This window comes from Pteropus alecto, unplaced genomic scaffold (assembly GCF_000325575.1).
Source record: "Pteropus alecto unplaced genomic scaffold, ASM32557v1 scaffold206, whole genome shotgun sequence".
NCBI lineage: Eukaryota > Metazoa > Chordata > Mammalia > Chiroptera > Pteropodidae > Pteropus > Pteropus alecto.
In genome coordinates, this window is record NW_006438906.1 from 1,531,058 (window position 1) to 1,538,999 (window position 7,942).

At 47.6% G+C, this 7,942-nt stretch overlaps 1 non-coding gene across 1 annotated transcript; it reads right to left on the minus strand.

Moving 5' to 3' along the window:
- Positions 1-770: 770 nt before the first annotated feature.
- LOC112483146 lies at positions 771-889 on the minus strand. The gene has a single exon (XR_003047526.1). It is a non-coding gene; the product is annotated as a 5S ribosomal RNA (ribosomal RNA).
- Positions 890-7,942: the final 7,053 nt, after the last annotated feature.

Here is a 7,942-nt window from a genome sequence, read left to right on the forward strand (position 1 = left end):
CTCACAGCTTTCCTGGTCTCTCATTCCAAACCCCTGCCCCTGCCTCCACAACCCCAGCTTGCTGTCTCTCAGATTCACACTTTTTCCGGTTCAGAGTTTTCATCCTGGGGGCTGTAGGCTTAGCCTGAGCAAACAAACAGCACCAAAGTCAACAAAACAAGAAAGGAAAGCAGCACAGGTGACATGAAAAGAAAACTTGGAAGCCACAATGAAGGTGTGTGGGCTGGGCTACATAAAGCCTCGTGTCTCCCCTCAGAGAAGGACCCTGCGCCAGTCTCTTGTGGGGAATCAGGAGGAGGGGGCTCATGAGTGGTGCCTCTAGTGGGCTCAGGCCAAAGGAGTCAGGTTAGACCGCCAACAGGGGGCGCTAGTGCCCAGTCGTTTGAGTGCTGTTAAAAGGATGTGGTTGGGCCGGGGCAGGGGAGGTGTTTGGACACCCTCACCCCATCTCACTGAAGCCCGAGGCTGGTTGCCTCAGCTGCTGTGGTAAGCAAGTGAGTGAGAGGCTAACTGGAGTCCAGGGTTGTGGGTGGGAGCAGGCAAGGCAGGAGTAAACAGGCTGGAACAAGAGCAGGAGTGAAGAGCTCTGGGTTCTCTGCTAGGCCCTGGCTGTTCACCCCAGGGCTCCGGGGCATGGGGCCACGAATTCCGGGGTTGCCCAAATCCCCACTCCATCTCACACACAGGCATAGTCGCCATCCCTGATAACCTAGTTCTCTCCCACTCAGGGAAGTGGGAGCTCAATTCTCTCAATTGACATTATTTTTTAACACCTACAGCACCTGGTCTTCCTAGGTGGTCTCCCATCCAAGTACTAACCAGGCCTGACCCTGCTTAGCTTCCGAGATCAGATGGAATCGGGCATGTTCAGGGTGGCATGGCCATAGACCTCTCGATGCACATTTATTGTGCATCTGCTATGCATAATATACTATACAGGCCAGGACGTCCCCAGGAGACTGCCTGTCCAACGCCTTGTCACAGATGGATCACTCAGCCACTAGGTGAGCCTGCTGCTTGTTGGCTGAGCTGGCGATTGCAGCTGCCTGGGGCAGCCCCGCCCCCAGGCTGGAACCAACAAGAGTCAAGACCCGTTAGCTGAGTGGCCAGTTTGCAATGAGAAGGGCTAGAAGATCAGACTCACCCGGCTGGAGTGGCTCAAGGTCTGAGTGGAAGTCCATGGGCTTTGGTCTTGTTGTCTGTGGAATGAGCATACACTCCACCTCCAGCCCTTCTATTTGGCCCTGGCGTCAGGCAAGAGTTGGTTAGGGCAGGAGGGGTGAGGTACAGGGTCCCCTTCCTCAAATACCACAGTGTTTACTCTCCACCAGGCACTCCCTACGCCCCTTACCAACTCACTCTATTCTCTCAACAATCCTTCCAGGTGAGGATTAGCATCTCCACCTCACAGTTGAAGACACCCAGTTAAATATCTTGCTCAAAGTTACCCAACGCCAATTAAGAGGCTGAATTGGATTCAAGCTCAGGTCTGCCTGGCTATAAAGCCTGAGCTATGAACCATAGCTCACTACCTGAATGGGGGAGTCCTCCCTGAATAGTCAAACCCCAAACAAGACCCAGGTTCAGACTTCTAGCCACCACCTCACGCTTTCATCCTCCTGCGAAGCCTCCCTGATCCTGACTCCCTTTTTGTTCTGATTAACCCGGTACTGGTTTGGGCGTGGAAAGACCCTCCACTGACACTGGAGAGACTCCACTATTATCAGACCTTTCTTTTCTGTGGGTTAAGAAATTGCTGCTCAGAGCGTCTCCTTTAAAATGCTTTGGTGCGAAAGGATTTTGAAATTGATTTAGGCAAAAATCAAAAGATGGAACCAGAAGGTGAATGGCTGATGGCAAACTTGACAATGGAGGGATCAGGCTGCCACCCTCTGAAGCACTGATTGGCTGGCATCACTAAGCATGGGCCAACTCGACATTATGTGCCTCTGGATGAGATGCAAGAGGAAGCACACAGCACTATTCACAAAAGATTCCCCCTCCCCCCACCAAAATTGAAACTAAATAAAGTCATACCATTAGAGCTAACTTCCTGTATATTCTAAGAAATGCAAGGGATGGAGGAAAAGTTAAATGACACCATAAGGAAGCAAACAGACAAATCCAGAACATAGACTCCTATAGAACGACATTTACTCAAGTCAGTGACATGAACAAATAAGAGGGAGAAAAGGGAACTAACTGCTCGTGTTTAAGAGAACATTTAACCCAATGTAACGTGTGAACTTGTTTGGATCCTGACTCAAACCAACCAACAAATTAATGCAAAAAGACATTTTGAAACAATTGTGGGTACTCAATAATTCCATGGGAGTGCATCGTGATTACATAAGAAATTGTTCATATATTTTAGAGAGAATTGAAGAATGTAGGCGTGAAATGACATAATGGCTGAAATTTAAAATACTTCATTAAAAAAAAAAAAAGACTGATGAAACCAGAGTGGATAGATTTGAGAGAAGACTGGATAAAGTTGGATTGGAGCAGGCGAAGGTAGATATGTCCATTAAACTTATGAGGAAGAACAGAAGTGATGTTGGATCGTTTGCTCTGGAACAATGGAGTGAGATCTGGGCTGGCAATAGGACTGGAGAGATGACAGTGTTTGTGTAGTCAGAGAGGACGTCAGGGATGTGCAGGGCCGACTTCTCTAGATATAGTGCCCTCTAAGATGTTCTATTTAAAGGCCCACAAAAAATGTTTTGTCTTAAAAGAAGAAAAAAATGAACTTATAGGTTCAAGAAAATGTTTTAATATACAGTGTTAATATATTGGTCTTTATATTAACACAGTTGTAATATATAATTTTTATTTAAATTTTTTAAGGAGGAAGGGGCCCATAAAGGCAAAAGTGGCAAGGGCCGTGAAAGTCAGCAGCAGCCTTAGGGTGGGAGGAGACTGCCCAGACACTTGGCCTGAATGAATGATAAGTAAAGTGTGGTGGAGTTAATTAAATGTACCCTTTTTTGCTGCATTTCTCACTAATTTTCACTTTAATTCTTCAGAGTAACCCCTCCATGCTCCACCTTTGTCCCGTACAGAGATGCATTAGGTTATCCTCAATTGACTCACCGTAGACCTCGGGCTGTGCTCAGAGCAGAAGAGACTGTGTCTGCCTGCCCAGCCCAATCCGGCCCAGCCTGCACCCAGGTACCGGTTTGGGCATGGAAAGACCCTCCACTGACACTGGAGAGGCTCAGGAACCGGGAAGGCCCCGCCCTACTCAGGGTCCCAGTGTTCCACCTAGCCTTCCTGGCTGAGGCTCAACGCCTGTGGGTGCCCATGCCCTAGTCCTTGCCCACACAGACCTCTGTACAGGCCCTTTGTGCAATCACTATGTTTCTGGAAAGCTGTAAATAAAATCCCACCCTCCCACAGGGTGGCATGCTTTCCTACTGAAGTGGGCATACTGTTTCCTCCAGGTCTGTTTGGAGAGGCCTTGAGATTTGGGCAAAAACAAGGGACCGGGGAGGTATCTCAGGGAGTCACTGGCCTTGTCCATATGCAGGGAGGAAGGGAGGCTGCCCCACTCAGGGAGCCCTCAGTGTGAGTATGGAGTCAGGGCAATCCCATCACATTGGGGCTGCTGGGCCACTGGACCTGCCTACTTTCTCAGGCTGAGCAAGAGAGTGGAGAGAGAGTAGTTTGCCCTGGGGTTGCTGAAATGGGCTCCTTGCCCACTCCAAGCCCCCTGTTGCAGGCCCATAGAACCTGACCAGATCAGATAGGGCACGTTCCTGCAGTGAGCTGCCCACTGACTGGGACCATGCTGACGCAGGCAGGAAAATATTAACCCAGTGGAATGGGCACATACTCATATGTGGAAGACTCTGTGTGTGTATGTGTGTGTGTAAGAGAGAGAGACAGAAGAGAGAGCAAGAGCCTGCAGAGAGGTTTTCACATGTAAGAACAGATGCATATACACATATGCACACACACACCTACCCATTCACACATATACATGTTTACATACAGACATATACAAAGACATAAATGCTTCTCCCACATGCAAATTCCTTCAGTGTCATCTCCCAACTCTGTTGATGAGACTGCCTCCTCTAGGAAGTCTTCCCTGACAGTTCCAGCTCATACTAGAAAGGGACAGGCCTGATTTCTAATGCCAAATTGGGCAGCCTGACATGAGCTTTAGAGTGGAGCAAGGCTGTGGTTCCTTACACACAAGATATTTGCCCTTGGGAAACTGGCTGTGCCTCCTGACTCTGTCTGCTCTAGTATCTGTCCACTCTGTCCTGGAGGTCCGGGCATGACTCTGAGAATGAAGGATAAGAGCCTGGGCTGAGGGGAGAGGGGGATCTGGGCATTGCAGAGCATCAGAGTTAAAGATCATCCTGGGTCCTGTCTTTGCCCCCTACCCATCCCCAGTCTAGCTGCTTAGCCCCCAATTCTCTTACCTGGGGGGACCTGGCCTCCCAGGGTAAGGGACAGAGCCCTGATCTGGATGTTCAGATTCTGGGTGATCTTGGGCAAGTTGCTACCTTGCTCCTGAGTTATATGAAGGATTCCAGGTTACAAAAAAGTCTGAAAAACCTCAAGTCTAATAAAATAATTGGATTGAGAGCAGTTTACATGATAGGTAAGTTAATTAAACAGCATGTTAGTTGAAACAAATTAGCTGAAATGATTAGCTTTTTATACATCACCACTTTGGGCGGGGGGCATTTTGGGAAAGTTCAGGTTAGTTTTAACATCTTTGAATATTTTTCTTCAGTTTGATTTTTTAAAATTTCTATTTGCATGTTCATTCCTAACTGGGTTTCAGCCAACTGTGTCTGTCCTGTGATGTTCATAATAGAGGAGTTGAAAAACTTTAAATTGAAAGCAATTCTGTGCCGTACAGCCACATACATGATGCGGATGTGAACTTATTGGCATGAAAAGATGCTCTCGGTAAATGTTTGCGTGAACAAAGTACTATACAAAACTTTACAAAACTTTTATTCTACTTATTGTTGACAAAATGAGGAAAGACATGTATATGTGTGTACAGGAAAAAAGGATTAGAAGGAAACCTACTAAAATGTTAGTAGTAGTTGTCATGGAGTCAAGACTTGTCATGTCTTTTAAGGTTCTTTTGACTTGTTTGTATTTAGGTAATAAATAAATAAAAGGATCTGAGATTTTAAAATTTGTTTTCTATTTAAAAAATTTCCACTTCAATGATAGACAGTTATATCTGCTTGACTTGCTTGGCTATGTGTTCATAAATATTTAAATTTTCAGTTAGGTCGAACATTAATATCCCCATTCACCAGTTCATATTGTAAGATTTTTAGCGTAGTGAGTAAGAAATGAGAGATTGATGAGCACTGGGTTATTTCGAAACTTTCAGTAGCAAAAATAGTGTACTACAGAGAAAATTAGAATTGAAAAATTGAATAACTTCTGAAAGAGGGATTAACTGCCTAAAGAAACATGAAAGTTTGCAAAAACTGCCCCAGTAGCACACTAAAATTACCATTTCACTTTCAACCTATTTATCATTTCAACTAAATTAGTCTTTGACTTAATGGACTGTTGCTGCCTTCATAAACCTTCCCCTGGGCCCTGTCTGGATACCAAAAGTAGTTGGGTGGGAGGACCACACATCTGCCAACACCTTTCACACACTAGGAAACAGGCTCAGGGGCAGGACTGAGCCAAGGTTATGCAGTGAATTTGATGCCCAGCCAGGTCTCAAACCCAGGTCAGTGTGCAAGGTGTCTAGAGGGGACTTCATTCACTGCGGCTCAGAGCTAGGACACCCAGTTAAATTTGAATTTCAGAGAAAAGATGGATAGTGTTTTAGTATAAATATGTTCCAAATATTGCAAATAATTGTTTCTCTGAAATTCAAATTTAATTGAGCCTCTTGTATTTTATCTGGTGACTCTATTCAGACCCTACCCTGTGAAAACAGGACCCCAGGTATCCCCTCCCTGCCCTCCATCATCCCCATTGGCCCTGGATATCCCCCCAGGCTCTGTCTAGACCCAACTCTGAAGCAAACGCCCAGCCTCATGGCCCTTTTAGCTGCCTCTCCTCGCTCCTCAGTTGAACTTTCTGTCTCCTCAGCCCCCACTTCTTTAGTGCTGTGGCTACCCTCCATCTTACCAGCTCTTCAAGGCTGGCCCCACCTCACACCCAACTCTGGGCCCACAGACCCTCCAAGCTCCTGATAGTCTGTTGGCAGCCCAGTGTCTGGGTTTCCATCTCCCTCGTCAGCTGCTACTCCCCAGTCACCCTTCTGTCCCCAGAATCCTGCCCCTCTCCTTTGCCTCACTCACTCGTGCTTCCTGGCAATTTCATTGACTCCCAGGTGAATGCACAGGTACTGATATCTCCTGTTCTCTTTCTCTAGGTGGACCCCTCTCCCAAGCTCAGGCCCAGTTGTGCCTCTGCCTGCTGGATGCTCCAGGGCCTCAAAGACCCCAAATGGTCTACTTCACTCTCCTTTTTGCTTAAAATCCTTCAAGGGCTCCTCAGGCGCTTGGGATAAAGTCTGATACTGTGTCCTGGCAGACAAAGTCCTTCATGGTCTGCCCCCACCCACTTCTCCAACCCTCTGCAAGCCACTTAGAGGTCCCAGAATTCATTAGGTTTTCTCATAATCCCCCTGGGCTCCAAATGGCTTCAAATTGCCAGCCCTGCCCCACCCTCCCCTGCTCACCTCAGTGGACTCAGCTCGCATATCATCTCTTCTGGAAGATTCTTACTCCCCTCCAGGATGGCTTAGCTGCTGCCTGTATTCCCTTCACTTTATCACAGTGTATCTTAAGTTACCTGCCAGTTATCTATCTCTGCCAAGAGATGGACGGGACTGTGTCTTCTCCACCCCTGGTCCCCAGCACCCAGCCCAGTGAATGAGCCCCGGGCTTAACCTCTAACTTGCACATGGATCCCAATTTCCTCACTCAGCAACATGATCCCAGCCCAATCCAGCTCTGCTCAAGCTCTGACCTCATCCTAGATCCTACCTCCACTTTTGACCCTTACCTTACCCTTATCCCAACAGCATACACAGGAAAGGAATAAAGGCAGGTGTCTTCCATGTCTAGGGTACGTCTCCCCTATACTGAAGGAAGGACTTAGCATTTTGAGCCCACTGGAGTCTGCAGAGGTGAGTGAGGGGTGAATGAAGCCTTAGCCTGCGGGGCTGAAGTGGAAGTTTGTTCCTTAAGGACAGCTTCTGAATAAGAAGCCCTAGGACTGCAGCTGACCCCTATCTCCCTGCAGAGTGACCTGCCGGGCAAGTTGGGGTGGGGACCTGAGCAACGAGGCTTCTAGACCTGGCCTGGTCTGTTGGCACCCTCTAGAGGACAGTTCTATTACCAGAGCTGGCTTTGGGCAACTAAATCTTATACTGCCTCCCCACAACGTAGGACTGCTGCCTCAGAAGCTCCCTGGACTTCCTGTCCCCATCCACCACTCCACCTGGCAAGTCTATTTATTCATTCATTCACTTATTTGTTTGTTTACTTACTTATGTGACACTGGTTATTGAAATCTAATAAGTTTCAGCTGTACATTTTAACAGTAAGGCATATATATATTTAGACTGTGTGTTCACCTCCCATAGTTAGATTTCTAAGTCTCTTCACAGTGTGCAGATCAGCAACCATTCTTCTTTATCTCATCACTGGGTGACCTGCTCAGATCTCACACTGCTCTATCCTTGGATGACCAACCATACCTGAGCTCCAGAAGTCCTCTCAGACAGCAGCTGGTCCCCTGGCTTGCTCCTGACCCCTTCTCAGTCACTGAGTTCCTGCAGCTCTGGGTCAGAGCCCCACACTCTGGTTGGCTTCGGTTCCTTCACAGAGGTCTCCATTGCCTCTCCGGAGGGAAGTGTTTTTGAGGGCAGGGCCTAGACTTCCCCCTGCCCTGCTCGGATGCAGGCTCCCAGAGGATGAGACCTAGGATT